Here is a 14215-nt window from a genome sequence, read left to right on the forward strand (position 1 = left end):
TTTATGTGATGCTTTTGTTATTTTGTCCAACCCGTGTTTGTAATTTTAAAGACCTGTAACTTGCTCTCTTTTTGCCTGTCAGTTCAACAAAGTTTTTAATTGCTGCTTTTGTCCAGACTTCTGACAGCAGAGCTATAAGTTTCATCACAATACAAAAATATTTAAGTGTGTTTCCACAAACAGGAGTATGTACTGCACAAGTATTTTTTCCCTTTTCACCCAGTTGCTCTTCATCCCAATACTTCTTTTGTTTCTCTGAGTCTAAATAAATACATACAATCCAATAAAAACGCATACAAAGTCAGACAAATATGAGGTCATTAACGAGTGTTGTAATTAAGCAGAAAAGGTAAAAACACAGATGATGATGTGATTATGTTGTATCAACGTGTTGCAGACAGTCTGAGCAGGCCTGCAGTTCACTCACGAGTCAGGAAACTGTCAAGGTCTCATGAAGATTTTAAGAAAGGTGAAGAAAGGTGATCTATTCTTACCCAGCCCTTCTCTTTATTCACATATACATACATATCTTCCAATATGAATGCATAGTTGTAGCATCTTCATTAAATTGTCATCAGCGACAGTGCAGGATGGTCTTCAGTGTGCATCTCGTCTGCATATTGAGACTTCCACACTCGCCGGGTAATGAAACCCCGAGCTTGAATCTGATTGGATGAGGAAGGATAATGTAATGTCCCATCACTGCAGTGACTGACAGTATAAATCAGACAGCGAGCATGTGTCTGCTCCTCAAACTTTAATGAAGGTAATGAATGAACATGAGCAAATTACTCTGCCCCTCTCGCTGTCACCCCCCCCACACACACACATACCTCCTCTCTCTCCACCCTCTTCCTCCTCCCTCCATCTCGATCAGGGCAGTTCACCCCAGGCTGTCCAGGCCGAAAAGCACCTGATCCATAAGTGATACCGATACATCACCGGGGGCCACCCTTAAGTCATTGAGCATGCGAACAGACATGCTGCTTCATAAAAATGTCAAAGTGTCAACAAGATTAAAAGACAACTGGGACGCTCCATCTGCTCCGCTGCGGCACGTACACAAACACTGACAGGGTCATTGTTTCAAGCCAAAGATTTACTCAAAATTTCAGATTTCACCTCTCACAGTCACACATGTATGGCGTTTGCTATGACAGTCATGATGTGCACATGTGAGACCCAGCTGCATCTGCAATACATGATGTAGTTTTTAAATCTGTCCATCTTTATCATCTCTGCAGCAACTACCTGACAAGATACCACAGGGCCGTTCGATACAGCCATGATACAATACAATAAAAAAAAAAAAAAAAAAAAAAAAAAAAAAAAGTTTAATGACAACAAAGTATGACTGAGCAGAATTATGAGCCATAAAGTCTGTCTAGCAATAACATTGGCTTGCTAGAATGTAAACAATTAACAAAATGTTGTCCTTATAAATGGCAGAACTAGCTGTAGCTGATATTCTTTGTTTCTTTTGCTTCACAATATTGGCACATTTTTGCATCTCAAAACACTGGATTTCAGTATGTTGTCCCATTTGAACAAGATACTTTAAAACTAAACCACTTTTCAAAAAACACAATTCATCAAATGACAAAAACTGCTGCCTGACGTTCATTTTTCAGTATTTCAAAATCCTGTTTATATCATCTAAAACGTTGATGTTTAATTAAAGTAATGAGACTGGTAACAGTCTACAGTGAATTTCACTTCATGTAATCAATCTGAAGGAAACTCTTCACATCATGAAGTCAGAAAAAAAGAAATGCACTTGTTTTGTATTGGGACTAAACAGTGAAACAACAGTAAGTGGAGAATTGTTGCCCAAGCAGCTTGATCCTTAATTAAAGCTCCTGAATACCAGAGGAAGTCTTTTATTAACATAACTAATTACCCGTGGGAACACCACAGTAGCATAATTTGATATTGCCATTTAGGCAATTAGTAAATTTGCTATTTGCAATTTCTATGACCTCTTCAGATTCAACTGTATTAGACAGAGTTCAAGACCACTTAACAATGGGACCGAGACAAATAAGCTGAGGTATTCATGCATCCTTTCCACACTGAATTCCAGGATTTTGTGTGTGTGTATGTGTGTGTGTGTGTGTGTGTGTGTGTATTGCACATACTTGGTGTCGCAAAACTAACTTTTGAGCCTGCAAAAACTGTCAATCACAACTCAGAAAAGTGCAGCAGCTCTCAGACAGGCTGTGTCCTTCGCATTTACCTCCTGCTCTGACAAAGTTCACCTGGAACTGATTGGGAGCCCATAAAATGGCATCTTCATAATTCATGAATCTGTATAGTTTATCACTAAGGTTACTGGTGCAGCCCTTAACCCATTAAAAGGACAGGGGCCATAAATATTAGGCAGCAAGATGTGCAAACCTACACATACAGTGCTCATCATTAATATTTCAGTTAGTTCCCCTCACTGTGCATGTAAAAAAAACCTTGCAATAATATTTTCAAAAGGTGCCTCTCTCTTCTGAATAGACAAGTTTATGAATGTATGTGCTTGTTTTAAATGGTAAAGTCACAGTTAAATCTATTTTGAGGCTCTTGCTTCATTAATTTGATGTATTTCCCGCTGAAACTCAATTTGAGGTGGGTCTTAACACGGAGATGCATCTTTTAAAAGTGTAAACCAACGATTTGTTGTTGAGGAAGACATTTTTTTTCATTTTAATGAGCACGCTAAATAGTTCTCAAAGATAGCCGTAACTCACCAGATCACGATCTACTGTACTGTGCCGGCTGCCGCTGCACTGGAAGCAGCAAGGTCACAGCAGAGGTGAACCTCATCGTGGAAAGCCTGCCAAATTGTTTCACACAGAGAAGCACGCACGTCATAAGGACAGGAACATTTTTATCGCTAAATCATTTATGACATTTTTATTCAAATCCTATCCCTAAGCTAAAAATTTGTGAGGCATGTATAACCAGGACACCGCTAGCAGACAGTGAAGGACTCCACTCCGAGCCAAGGCCATCAATATAACATCAGGCCTGCTTCCTCCGTGGCCTGTAGGCAGGTGTGATACAGATCTGGCTTCCTGTCCTGCTGTGTTCAACTCATGTTACATACAAAATGGAATTAGACATTTGAATACTATAAAGTTGGACTATTGGAACATTATGTCTTCCTGATTATTCTCCAAGCGGAGATGTTTTCATTTTATGGATTTGCACTCACAAAAGGTATATCGGAACAGCTTATTCAAACTCTGGAGAATTTACTCTTCCAGTTTGCTTTGCCTGAATAAGAAAGAACGGCTCAACTCAGCACCATAATAAGTGCACCAAGACGCCTGAAAACGTGGGTCTGAGTGTTCCTCCAAGTAAATTGCATTGTGGTTTATTCTGAGTGAACCAACCACAGGAAGTAACCCAAGAACAGAAAGTTTTGTGGGAAGACAGAGATGGATGTTGACATCTGATGGCCAACAGTTTTCACTCCTTCCAAAATCTCGAACCTGGCAGAATGACAAGTTACCCAAACTCTGTGCAATTAACAAACTACTTGTGGGTCGATGCAATGTTTGTAATATGAAACATAACTTGTAATTGATTATAGAGTGTTACAGTTTGCGTTCCTAAAACCCAGAAGCGAGTTAGCATCTTTTGAGCCATGGCTTTCCTGGCTAGATCTCTAATGCTGCAATATGGTTTTCTCTTTATGCTGAAAATAAGGTTTGCAGTTGAACTGTGAAAAAAAAAAAAAAATCCATTGGAAATCTGCCTAGGGTCTCTAAGGTTGAGGTAATGTCAGGTTGGTCGACAAAACACGTCATCACTAGAACAAGCTGAACCTCAACAAACCAAAAACAAAAGTCCAACAAGATAAACTATGAACCGGAGAAAACAAAGTGAGTGTGATCGCACCTGCTGAGCCACAATCACGTCATGAATTCCCCATCCGGGCGGCCGGGGCGGGATTGAAGCCTGGCTTTTCATCTCACACAGTTGCTGGATGACTCAAGCATTTAAGGAACTCCATCAAAAGAGTCTGCTTTTGTGCATTAAACAGCAGATGACCAAAAGACCCAAAGTCACAGGAGCAGACGCTTGTCTAAGATATTGGATATAACCCGAAGACAAGGGAGGGGACTTTTTCTGAATTTGTTATCCACAATGTGCGCTGCTATCTCCAGTCTCTTTTTGCGCTGAGTTATAAGGCCAATAAGTTTCACCAACCGTCCGCTGACTTTGAGAGGGGGCAATCCCTAAAGAAATGCCAGACATTCTTAAATTAATAGTGCTGCTAACCAAACTGATGTCTGCTCATGATATTAAGTTATGAAATATCCAATGAAGACTCCAGTTCTCTCTATAGCTCCTTTATGTCTACCTATCATTCATTTTTTTTGTGCCTGTCCTGCACATTTTTCTTCTACAGTTAGTCCTATGATTTTTTTTATGATAAATCTGGGTAACAAAATTTTTACTGTAGCAATAAAACACTTACCTTTGTTTTTTTTTTTTTTTTTTTCTTCTCATAATGCTTTTGAGTCGTGCACACTTGGAGCCACATTATACAAAAGTGAGGCAAACTAATTAAAGTAATAAATTCAGACCATTCCTCCGGTTTTATCTTGTTACAGCAATAACTGGGATCTTGTCTGTTTTTATCAAGCATCTGTGGCATGATCGTGCAAGGAGAATAATTAACGGCTCTCCTTGTTTCTTTTTTGCCTCTTGGTAGGTCTGAGATGAATTTTACTAATTGGAATTTGACTACGTTCATATGCAATTACAGAAGCAGCATGCAGGTTCTAACGTAGTTGTCTTACCGGTAAATACATTTTACTCGGGTCTAATGTCAGTGTAGCCACAGTTTACTTTTTCCAGCAAATTAAACAAGAATTCTAATGTGGAAAATGAACGCAGTCCTGCAATTACATACAGTTAGTCAGATCCATATACTGTGTTTACATGCATGTGACTGCTCTGTGTAAACAGCCATTCGTGAATAACTGAATGAAGGTCGCAGAGCCCACCCTCACTGTGAACGACTGTCCCGCGGAAAAGAAATGACAACATCACAAACTTTATGACAGGAACTCAAATAAAGTGTGGCTCTTAAACACACCAATAAACAAGAGGCCTTGCCAGCTACTGTAAATATTGGGAGGGAGTATGGGACAAAGCCAATCAGTGATTAATGTCATCTGCCAGACAGGGAGCATCTGAAAATAAGTCACAGAGGCCTCAAAATTACTTTCAGCCCTTACAGTTTTTGCCACTTTCATATGATTGACAAGCTGATAAGACTGTAGGCAGTATGACTATTCAAATAGATCCTTTGAAAAAAAAAAAAAAAAATACAGCATTGGCTTGGTCCAAGTAATACTTCACTGTGGGATTATTAAAACGTCTGTGCGCCTGCCATATCCATAGCATTGTGAGCTGGTGTTATAAATAGATTATCCTCCTTAGATGAGATTGTGAGATCATTCATACGCATTGTTTATCCTCAACAGGCTTTGGCATAGTTTAATGAGTTGGCTTCATAAACATAAAGTAGCCAAGAGCGTCCATGTAAAATGCAAGATTAAGAAAGAGAGAGATCGTGATGCAAATGCAAATCGTCTCTTAAGAAAATATTTACTCCTTTCTGCACATTTGATCAACACAGAATATGCTTATACGAAGACTACCTGTCATAATATTGTGTTTATCTTTTTATTGTTTTGATTTAGCAATTCTGGGCTAATATTTACCTCTTCTTTCCACAGAATGAATTCTTCAAGTGTTCCTGTGGGCATTCAGAACTGTTTTCTGCTTAAAATTCCTAAAACAATATTTTGCATTAAACAAGACATCACTACATAGCACAGATGAGAGTAAGAGCCCTGTGCACTGTGTATCATTGTCCCCTTGGCTGCTGGTGCGCAGCAGCCATGCTGGCCGTAACCCCAGTGAGCCAGACAGGGGCAATTATTCACCATAAAGTGAAGTAGCACTGGCTGAGAGTAAATTGCTGAGAAAGCCTCCACCAATTATTTCTTGTAATGGTGAAACAAATCTCATTTGACACCATAACACCCTTGCATTGAATGGACCAATAATGAGCAAGTCTTCATTTCAACAAAGCAGAGGGGAGAAAAGAGGAAAACACTCTCCGTGATGCATCATCTCAATTAAACACTGTATGTAGAAAGGTTTCTGAAGTAAGTGAGTAGAGCTCACTGTGACTTCCTTCATTACAGCTGGTGAAATTGTATTTTTCCATTATTCCTTTTGAACCATTATCATGCAGCCTAATTTACATGATAGGTCAAAATGACAGCTGATGGTAAGAGGTGCTGGCTGAGGGAATCGATTCCCTGCAGGTAGGTTTTTATTTGACCGCGTACCCTTGAGCTATATGAGCTGATGTAATTCAGTGTGAGGTGAGGGCTCTGTGCCTCTGGCGTCATTAGAGGGGCATCTCTGTGCACAAATGAAAATGAGTCCCCAAGAACACACAGGTGAAACGGGTGCTATTAATAACATATCCATCATTAGCGTCAAAGAGCACTAAACCTTTGGGGCCGCACACAAGTGTGAACCATGAGGTTACAGCCATATGGCTAAAAATTGTTGATGCTCTACAATTTCAGCACAGCATCAATGGAAAGGAAACAGATTCTGCTTTAACTGGAGTGACAATTTGTGTCACTTAGCCCTGTCCCATGAACTTAATATACCTGTATTCACAATCTACCCAGTATGGCTAGACAAACAGTTGCTTAACGGCAGGATACCTCCAGGTAATCCCTGGTTAGGCCTGCGGCGTGTTGTTGAGGGAAATACTATGATGCTGTGCCAATTATCCTAACAAAGAGGGAATTTGGCAACAGTGACAAAAAACTACTGCTTGATTTTGTAAAGTGAACCTTTTGTAGCACCATATTTGCCTAAAAAGTAGAGTGGGTTTCTGCACTGAAAGATGAATGATGAGTTTTGGCCCCTTAGACTTGAATTGAGTTGTAGTTGTGGAGCTTGTCCTGCGCCTCCAGTACAGCACCTTGGATAAATCAAGTCCAAAATGTAACCTCCATTAACTGTATCACCTTTGGATCCTTCTAACTGAAAGCCAAAGTTAGACTGCACATATCAACACTGCATTCATTACATCCAAACTCGTTGTACTTGAGACCCGGGCTTGGACTCAAGTTGGACTGGGAACCTTTTTTTCATGACTTGCGATACAACTAACACTCGAGTGCTAATGACTCGGAGTCAGACTCTAACTTTTTTTTTTTTTTTCTTCTTTGCCATACAGACTTGTAGAGACTCACTTTAATGAGGTAGCTGAATGCAGCATTACAAGTGTAAGCGTGCTCGACTTCCTCCCACCTGTTCGCAGTGTGCAGGATGCAAAGAACCCAAAGGAAAGTCCCCAAGTGGTGTGGATTGCCCATACGGATTTCATGATGGATTCAGTTAAGAGCTCAGCTAAATGTTCGATTTGCAAGGGAGCAACTGAGGGATGCATCCTGAGAAGTAAGTGAGTTAATGTGAAAAGTAAGCTACGGTTAGCTGTGTACTCATCAGCAGTTCCGTTAACGTTTGGTAACATTATCACAAAATTGACTGCATGAACTGAATGATTGACTCTAAGATGCTAAGAGACGAAACATAACCTCCACAAACAAGCTAAGCACATAACCAAAGACTAAAAACAAACAGAGCAGCTTCGAGCCCAATTTAAAAATCAACCCAGACATGGACAGGTGACTTGCGTGACTTGGACTCGACTTGAACACTAAGGACTCGTGACTCGACTCGGACTCAAGGTCACATGATTCGACTACAACCACTCCTCTCGAGACAGATATCAAGCTCGAAATGGAACCCGTGCTCCAATGGCAATGCGGATAGTGAAACCATTAGCGGCTGTTGTGCACACCACTCTGATATCTGGATGTTAGGAATGGCCTCATAATTACTGGCACTCTCTGTAGGCTCCTCAATAACCTTTAGATAATAAGGTTGGGCCAGTAAGAAAAAGGGATTGTTAGAAATAAATGCCACTCTACCTCATTAGACAGTTTTCTAACATTGTTTTTTCAAAAGGTTTAAAAGATGGACTGTCCTAGTTATGTGACATAGGAGCCAGTATGGGTGCCTGGATACCACTGTCTTATAACAATGCATCTGTTTGGAGTTAAAAATGGATTACTACACATCCTTTACAGTGTGGCCCGTGCTGTTCCCATCCATCTCAAAAAACGACTCTTTTGTGGGCCCCTGCAAGAGTCACCACGGCGGTTGATGAGGTTATCGGACAAATATATGACATAATTAGAGTGGTTCACACGGAGCCACGTGATATCAGGAAGAACTGAAGGTACATGGGGTGATACCCGAGAGTGCCGTCCTTCCACATGCCTGCAGACACCTAGAACAGGGCCTTCCTGAATGATTTAGAGCCGTCAAACACATACTGCACACTCAGTCTTTTTTAATACGCCGCCTTTCCACTCCAAGCTTAACATTATGGTTCATTGCTGCATAGGAATGGTGCTGATTCTGACATAAAGGGCTGTTTGTTGTGCTGTAGCAATTTGTGTGTGTGGAGGGATAGGATAGATGAATGAATATCATGTATTTTTTAAACATCCGGGGACACGTAGATCTTACGAAAAGAATATGTAAACTGTTCCAGATCTTAACCACACACACCGTACATAAAAAAAAAAAAAATCGCAAGCTGTTGGCTTGCTGAGCTGTTCATAGTTGTCCCGGTTTTGTATTTATGGCAATATGGACTAGTTTATTTTTAAATTATTCAACATCTGGGTGATATAAAATAATGATGTCAGTGCAATTCGGTTGTTGAAAAAGCTCTCATTTGCAATCATTTGTTCCCTGCTGCCTCATCAACACTCCAGCCCTGCAGCGTTACCTAAGGGGGAATCTGAGAAGACAAGAGACTTTATTTCAGGAACAGTCACAGCGCTGTCTGCTAAAAAGATGAACTGTGAATGGCTAAAGATAGAGGATCTATTTTAGTAACTGAAGATATTAAAGATACATATGAAACAGGCAGGGAGGAAGATGAATGATAGCGCGCTCATTCAGAGTCTGACTGGCATAGCTGTAGCTTTGATGCTACATCCAAAGTTTATCTTCAGTCATCGAGCAGCTGTTAATTAGTCGGTCATCAGCTGTCAGTCTGCCAGTCAGCTCAGTATCAAAGAAACCTATTGCTATTTTTGGTCCTTATCTCACTGATTCATGGAATAAAATGCCTTCTTGTTGTATAAACAGTACATCTTGGTATTTTAGGAGCTTCAACCAGCCAAAAGAATGGAAATCTACAGGAACTTTGAAAGACATTTCATCCAGATAAATCCTTAAAGATGACAGCATATAAATTCTCAAATGGGGGCGCTATGGAACAAAATGTTCAGCTACATTTCATGAGAGCGATAATGAGATGTAAAATCCAAAAAGGCATGAATGACTCATTTGCTTAACAACGGACAGGATACTGTTCAGAACAAGCCTAACCCTAATCATGTATGACAGGAATTTAATTTGTTACACAAAGCAGATTAAAGTGCTCTTGCATTTATGCTCAGCTCATTTCGAAATATGTTTCTGCTTAAGTCATATCTAATTATGTTTCTAATTCATCAGCTGTTTATGTATGCATTAGTTTGAGGGTGGCCACTAAAAAGGAAACAATCCATGAAATTTTATTAGGCTGCCACTCACAAACTGCCCACCCAGGGAAAATATTGTGTTGAAAATGAGTGGAATTTGGCCAAATAAAGTTTATATACTATGTATTTATTTCAGAGATTATCTTGAACATGGAAAATAAGTTTTTTACAACTCGATGCGACAATGTGCAACTTTATGCCCTGAGGCAGGAGATGTATTGTTAGTCTCGCCTCCCGCCTCCTTACTTGGTCAGGTTCCCGCCTCAGCACTCGTCTCTCACCTTGATACGCTGTCGAGTTTGAAGCAGTATCTTGCCTGAAGCGGAGGGAGCCGGCATCCACAAAGCCACCGCATGCACTGAGGAGGTAGACGGTAAATACAGCCAACCTGTGGAAGAAAAAAAAAAAAAAAAAAGAAAACATGTTGATGTTCATCTATGATTTTGACCGGGTCATGTCTGCTGCACATTTAGCCATGCGGCTCTATTTCTTACTGCTTTGTGCCTCGCTGAAAAGCCAGTTTGGGTCAAGTGGTGGGATTTAAGCACATTTATACAGGGTCACAGACAAAAACACAGACTGGTAATGTGGAATATACTGTTCCTGTCGGGTGAAAACCTCAAGTAGTCAACTTTCCAGGAACTAAGGGAAAGCTTTTTTTTTTTTCTGAGCTTGCTGACAGTGCATTTTGGCTTGTCTTTTAAAGGCTTAATATTAAACCTTAATATTGTCCAAGAGATCCTTGAATTTTCTCAGATCTTTACAGTACTTTTACACCGGTCATGTATGTTTTAACCTGGAACTATTTGCCAAAAAACAGCAGGTTGATGATATTTACATCGGCAGAAATCCTGTGTGTCTCTCATTACAACTGTACTGTGAACTGCAACTAAAATATGGTGATTTACTGGTAATTTATCATATTGCACAGGTTTGGATTGGCAAACTAAAATGTAAAGCATGTCCTGCATCATCAAACCTACATCGGATGCAGATTAGCAGCCCAATCCGAAATGACCTGAGACCAGCAGGCCGATTTCATGTTTTTAATGTAACGATGCCCACTGCGCAATAAAGGCATTTTAAGCCGACGTTTCCTGTGAGTTCCTGTGAAAGACAATTACCCAGAACTGTGTTCGGGTGCAGAATGTGGAACTGAGATGCCAGGTAACCCATTTACACCGAGGTCAAGTCCCACATGGGAGAGTGGTTTTAGGTCAGTGTAAGAGCAGTTTCAGAGGAGCCTGTAATCCTTCAGTTGGCATGACAATATGAAACTCAACAAAACTAAACATAAGGGGTTTTTACCAGACAGTGACAATCCTTTTTTCATTTATTGATATTTTAATGAAAAACGTACGTAGCTTTAATTAAATTCTATAGCCAAAAATACACTAGACTTTTACTTAGATGGAGGAAACACATATTTGTCATTGAAAAAGTTGTTTTCACAGAATGAAACATCTCTGTGATTTTTTTGCATCCTATTTTAATCCTTAAGCTGAGATCTGACGCAGTTTGCTTCGGTGGCAAGCATTCCTGTCTCCTTCTCAACGTAAGTGCATTGTTTTTAATACACTTGAAAGAAAAAAAAAACAAACAAAAAAACAAATGAGGCCAGATTATCTGAATGATGTGCGTAACTGCAGTGCAGAGAATTAATGTGTACCTGACTTTTTGACTCTTTTTTTAGAGATGACAGTGTTTCTATTCTTGTAGAGTATGATTTATCTTTTCTTGGGGCGCTCTTCCTTCAACAACAGCCCGGGCACAGACAGGTATACCCACGTCAGCACAAGTGAGATAAATTAGCTCCACCTCTTTCTCCAGCACGGTTCAGACCAAATAACTGGACTGATTTATTACTACCGTCTTACTGGTGTGGGATGAATGATGAACATCTAGATCACAAAACCACCAAGACTAGACACCTCATTGCTTTACTTTCCTCATTTCTCTCACCTCCAAACACGGTGAATAAGATCACATTGTAATGTGCAGAGAACAGTGAGATTTAATTGTGCACATATCTGCCTCCTAAAGTGTGTCTGTGACCTCCTTCATCCCTTGTGCCTCCTTTTTATAGCCACTTAGCCACGGTGCTTTCTCAGTGAGAATTTCATGAGACAATATAATGCAGATATATCGATACTGTGGCGACAGACAGTAGATCCATACTCGTGATGATGTGGCCTGTGTGTGCACAGTTGAACACAGTTTCATGGATTCATTCAAAATTCTCTGGTCTCAACCCTCCTTCTTTAGGTCCCTTATGCTCACCCATTGTGGATTGTCGGTCATCCCCTGTTCTTGACTCGGGACAGAGCTCCTCGGCTCTGGAATAGCCTGCGAGAGGCCAATAGACAGTTTTTTGGGCACTTTGATGGCTTTTAATTTTTCCTAAAGGCAGAATGAGGAGTATTTTCCTACAAAACAATGCATAGACTCACAAAAAGAATGCCTCTTGACCATCACTTACGCTCCAAGTGTGTGTTGGTGTGTGTGTCTGCAGAATCCCTGCCCTCTGCTTGGATTGTTTTGTTTTGCTGAGCTCAGGACTCTTCTGGGAGTCGGCCTCTGGGCAGTGGGTGTGTAGCTCCCAGCCAATCACAGCGTGCAGTGCCAGATTGATAGCACGACATCCAATAAGAAGCTGCAAAAATCGCAGATGCGGCCCACAGAAAACAGGAAATGCAGTGAGGCGAAACTGGGGTTGGCTTTCACCTGCTGGCGCTGAGGGAGAGGATGAGGATGAAGGTGCTGGCCTGTTTTCTGTTGGACAGGTAGGTCCTGGCAGGCCAGTATTTTTTTTTATTTTTTTTTGTCAGAGGTCGGCGATGTTACATTTTGGGTGGTCATTTTGTTCCAATGCCATCATAGGACACAAAAACTCACTTCCAGCAGTTAGCTTAGCCAGGGAGGAGGAGCCAACTTTGAAGGTTGTGTTACAAACCACAGCCAACAAATCCTACTCATTCTGCCTGTAACCATTTTTCCATATTTCATCTTTTATCAGTTTTGTTTTTTTTTTTTTTGTTTTTTTTGGTCACCATCTTCATCTGTCATACCTTACCCAAATGTATGTTGACGTTTTTATACTTCTGGCTTTTACCTGTGCTAATTTCTGTTTTATTCTGTTTTATTGTCAAAACCTACATTTGCTCTGCTCATATTTTCAAATATATGTATGCATATACATATACATACATATATATATTCTTGCACACACACAGACATACATTTTTTTTATACAATTGCTACTTAATCTGCATCTTTTTAAACTTGTCCCTTTTTTCTGTATTGTTTGTCACTTTTTTTGTTTGTGAAGGACTTTGGTGCAAAAACTTGTGCTATATAAATGAACTAGAAGTTTAACCTTTACGCCTACAGTACCTGTAATGATGTGAGGAAATGACATCAGGGATCAGCTGACAGCCAAGTAATGAGTGTTGGGTGTACGGCCATAATCCAGAAACACGGTCTCCAACCTCTGGCCTCTGATCCCAGACTGCCATGACATCTGAGCTAGAAAGACGCTAATTGGGCCCCTAAACACTGTATGGTCGCCATAGAAACAGGTTGAAAGGGTGGAGTGGGGGTGTGAATATATAAAAAAAAATGGGATGGGTGTGTGCGGATGAATAAAAGGATACAAAAATTCAATATGGCCATGCTGATGATTTTGAAGTGTGTTGCTGATATTGCTAAGGGAGCACTAATAATGGCGCTTTCACCTGGACCTTCACTGCACAAAGGCCACCGGATAGGTTGGGCTAAAAAGCTGATAACTTAACAAGGTCTCCTGTGACCTGTCATCAGCAGTATCCATCCTCTGCACACACAGAGAGCAAAGGGAAGGGGAAGTCAAGTCAAGTCGTGTGGTCCACCTCCAGAAAGATGGAGGCTCCTCTGTGGCCTGCACAGCTTGCAGGGAAATTTGATCCATTCTTTATTCTTCTTTTATTTATTCATGTAATTACCCATTAATGTAATTTGCTCTTTTCTAAATCAATTCTTCGTAAAGCATGTGGAGTGTGATCCCAGGTTTCCCCTTGCTGTTGAATAGGTGTGGTGAGTCATCATGTTTTGAAGAACTGCTGCAAATCCGAAAAATAATTTATTTAGTCCAGGTTTGAATGGAGAGCGTTGGTGTGACAAGGTGGTTTAAATGCTGTTTCAGAGATTTTGTCACCCTTTCAAGTTCACGATTGGGATCCTTGTATATTTTTTGCACAAAAAATGGAAAGAGGCTAGTATTGGCACAAAATAATTACTATTGGCAACGTCACAAAACAAAAATATCAGTATCAAAATCAGCCTTCAAAAACCTGTATTAGTCAAATTCTGATACCAAATATACAAGGGATGAGAGAGGATTGGTGCACACTGATCAACTGCTCAACACAATGGCACAAAATACCTATATATAGGCATGAATAATTAAATTGATGAAATCAGGGAATTGGAGTGTATTGTGCTATACGCTTATGAAAAACATTCTCCAAGAGTCAAAATACCTATTAATGAAATCCCAGGTCCTGATTACT

General features: G+C 40.3%; 1 long non-coding RNA gene across 1 annotated transcript; it reads right to left on the reverse strand.

Annotated features, from left to right (window-relative positions):
* Positions 1 to 833: 833 nt before the first annotated feature.
* On the reverse strand, positions 834 to 12189 carry LOC115379078 (uncharacterized). The gene is made up of 5 exons (XR_003930192.1): positions 12148 to 12189; positions 11949 to 12014; positions 9950 to 10056; positions 2739 to 2824; positions 834 to 913 (listed from the first exon to the last, which is right to left on the reverse strand). It is a non-coding gene; the product is annotated as an uncharacterized LOC115379078 (long non-coding RNA).
* Between the last annotated feature and the right edge of the window lie 2026 nt (positions 12190 to 14215).

This window comes from Myripristis murdjan, chromosome 20 (genome assembly GCF_902150065.1).
Source record: "Myripristis murdjan chromosome 20, fMyrMur1.1, whole genome shotgun sequence".
In the NCBI taxonomy this organism is placed as follows: Eukaryota; Metazoa; Chordata; class Actinopteri; order Holocentriformes; family Holocentridae; genus Myripristis; species Myripristis murdjan.